This window comes from Oreochromis aureus, linkage group 19 (genome assembly GCF_013358895.1).
Source record: "Oreochromis aureus strain Israel breed Guangdong linkage group 19, ZZ_aureus, whole genome shotgun sequence".
NCBI classification, from domain to species: domain Eukaryota; kingdom Metazoa; phylum Chordata; class Actinopteri; order Cichliformes; family Cichlidae; genus Oreochromis; species Oreochromis aureus.
This window is the reverse complement of record NC_052960.1, coordinates 26,223,717-26,226,921: the sequence shown is the minus strand read 5'-3', so window position 1 is coordinate 26,226,921 and position 3,205 is coordinate 26,223,717.

The window sequence follows — 3,205 nt, the reverse complement described above, 5'->3', positions numbered from 1 at the left end:
TATATATATATATATATATATATATATATATATATATATATATATATATATATATATATATATATATATATATATATATATATATATATATATATATATATATATATATATATATATATATATATATATATATATATATATATATATATATATATATATATATATATATATATATATATATATATATATATATATATATATATATATATATATATATATATATATAGATATCTATAAAGAAACGTTTTTAATATTTTAGACTGCCCCTGCTTTTGCTTTTTAGTTGCTGTCTTGAGGAAAATTTGCAAGTCTTTGTTTTTAAGTCCACATGTTTGATTTAGTTTGCTTTGCAGAAATGAATTTGCCTTTTTCTCCCTGATCATTTGCGGCTTTCATTCCATAACGCAGTCAGAGAGTAGAGAGATGAGGTGAAGTCTTGTCAGAGTTTCAGTTTGTAATCAAACCCTTCATGATTCCTTCTTTATTTATAAGGTCTCGCTCACTTTCACAGTATTTTTCTTCATGTTTCTGCAGGGCTTTATTGTTGGTTTTCATCTGTGATTGAAAATGTGGCTTATTTCTGTCTGTGTGAATTAACTGAGAATAATAAATGAGAGAATCAAGTAATGTGGCTGCTTGTGCTCAGTTAATCCCTGCAGTGACAGACTGCAGAATGAAAGGAGCAAAAATATATGTGTTTGTAGTTTTGCCTCTGTACACCGCCATTGTGGATTTTAAATCAAATAAAATGTGCACACTTGGAACTTTAATTTGATAGGTTTTACAAACTTTTTGAATTACAACACTTTACATTACATTGGTTTCAACTACAGATATTTTATAATAGTCAGAGGATCAAAACTAATTGGGAAAACTAACATAATTTGAAATGTAACAAATGTTTTAGATACTTGGATGAATCCTTTTGCACTCTGTGATTGCCTGAAGTTTAGAACCCATGGACATCACCAAATGCTCTGCCAGGCCACCTTCAGCTGCTGGACGTCTGTGGGAGGAAGCCAGAGTGAACCCACGCAGACAGTCCCCTGGCCAGATGGTGGATTTGACCTCAAAGCCTTCTTGCTGTGAGGCAGCAATGCAAACTACAGTGCCACTGAGGTGTTCAAAGAAATTTTCAACAAATAACTTCATCCAGGTCCACTTAAACTGTCCTGCATGATGTCAGCTCTCTCTCTCATGCTTTGGATGCAGCCATCCCAAACTCTGTTTTTTGTTTTATCATGGATAAATAATTGGTGTGTGTGCGCGCGTGTCAGCCCAGCTTTCCCTTGAGACATGATGGAAAAACTAACAGACCGCTGATTCATCTGTCACCAAACTGCAGTCAGGAAGTCTCATGAAGCAAAACCTGTGCTGGTGAGGACAGTAATCCTTAAACGGGTCAAATTCAGTCCACATGTGAAAGAACATGTGGACAGGTTGTTGCATGATATTATCTGCATAAGAACTTGACTGTTTTGGGGGTCTTTTTGATGACGCAGTCTCTGCTGTGTTTATTTCTCCTGCTGCAGAGCTGTGATGTGTCACAGGAGGACCAGCTTTCCACTTTGTTCTGCCAAAGCTGCTCAGCTGAGCAAGGGAAGAGAAACTCCAGCTACTGGCCTGAACATGAAAGACTTTCACTTACTTCTTTTTTTCCTTTGCTTTAGAAAGTGACAGTGCTAGAGACTGCGGCTGAAGCTCTGTGGATGTTTTACTGGGAAAGATGAGTGTGTCAGTCTGGGCTAAAGCAGCAGAAACTTCACACACTTCAAACTCTAGTTAGCCTTTGCTCACAATCCTTCATTTGTCTCCAGGTTAACAGAGGAGACACTGAGGTTCACGACACAAACAAATTGAAGTTGCAGACACAAAAAAAGCTCAAAGAGGCGCAAAGGAGCCATAGAATCACCAAAAGTGAGAACAGAGACATAGAATTACCACAAACAGTCATCAAAAAAGATGAAAAAGGACTGTAAAGACATGCAAATGATACCAAAGTGAAGTAAAATGGGTGCAAATAGACTCAAATGGATCATGGAGGAATGCAAAGCACGCATGACAAAGTAATGCAAAATAAATAATAAACTGCAAACAAATATGACAATGAGTACCAAAGACCCACAAAAGGACTAAAATGTGCCGCACAGTGGCACTGTGTCAAAAACCAGAATACAAAGTGATGCACAGTGAGTATGAATACACACTAAATGACCACAAAAAGATGCAAATTGAAAGACAAAGCAAGTAGATTTGTTTGAAGCAGATGCAAATATGAGGAAGCTGGGATTATACAAAGAGCTTTGAGAAACATGAAAGACTTCAGAACAAGAGTGAGTCATATCAGCTGTGTGAGTGTTGTCTGAAATGACGGATAATAAAAAGGAAAAAGTCTCCTTCACTCTCTTCCTCTTACTCCAGTACCCCTGAAGGACTGAGGTTGTCTTTAATTTGTTTCTGTGTGGCTCCGATGTCAGATTTGGGTCAGCTGGAAAGCCTAAAACAGTTTGAGACCTATGAGAGCTGCTGCTGCCACCTGCTGGACGACACAAGTATCACACCTGAATTAATTTCATTAAGGCACAAAAATAGTAGAAGTTGATCAGCTTTAGTGCCCCTTTGTAATACAGTAAGTGTTTGTGTTTTGATGATATTTTTGAGTTTCTTGTTCTGTTCCCTATTTTTAACTATGTCTGTAACAAAAAGCCATCTTTAAATTGCCAAAGACGAAAAAAAAACATTTAAGATTTTAAATTGAAGAAAAATTTAATAAGAGACATTGATGCAATGCTTCATAGGTTGTTTTTACATATTTAATTTATATTTCTGATGCTTTCTGGTTCGCGGCAGCTGTGTTTCTTGAATAAGCTGATTAATCTTTCCTCTGCAAAGTAAATTAGACGAAACCCCGGTGCATGATGAATCAAGTCTCAGTTTAAGGACCTCGTAATTTACTGTAAATTGTTGAGTATAATGTTTCAGTTCTTCTCTTTGATTAAATCCAGGCCGTGAGACTGACTGACTCACTGCAGAGATATATTAAACCCTTTAAATTCTAAAGAGAGAGAGAGAGAGAGAGCATACATTTTTGCACAATTTTTAGTTGAGATAAATTCAAAATCAAGAAATGTAAATATATACAGTTTGTATGTCTGTTCTTACGTAAGCACAGTGTAATAGTGATGTACGTCTTGATGCATGCTCA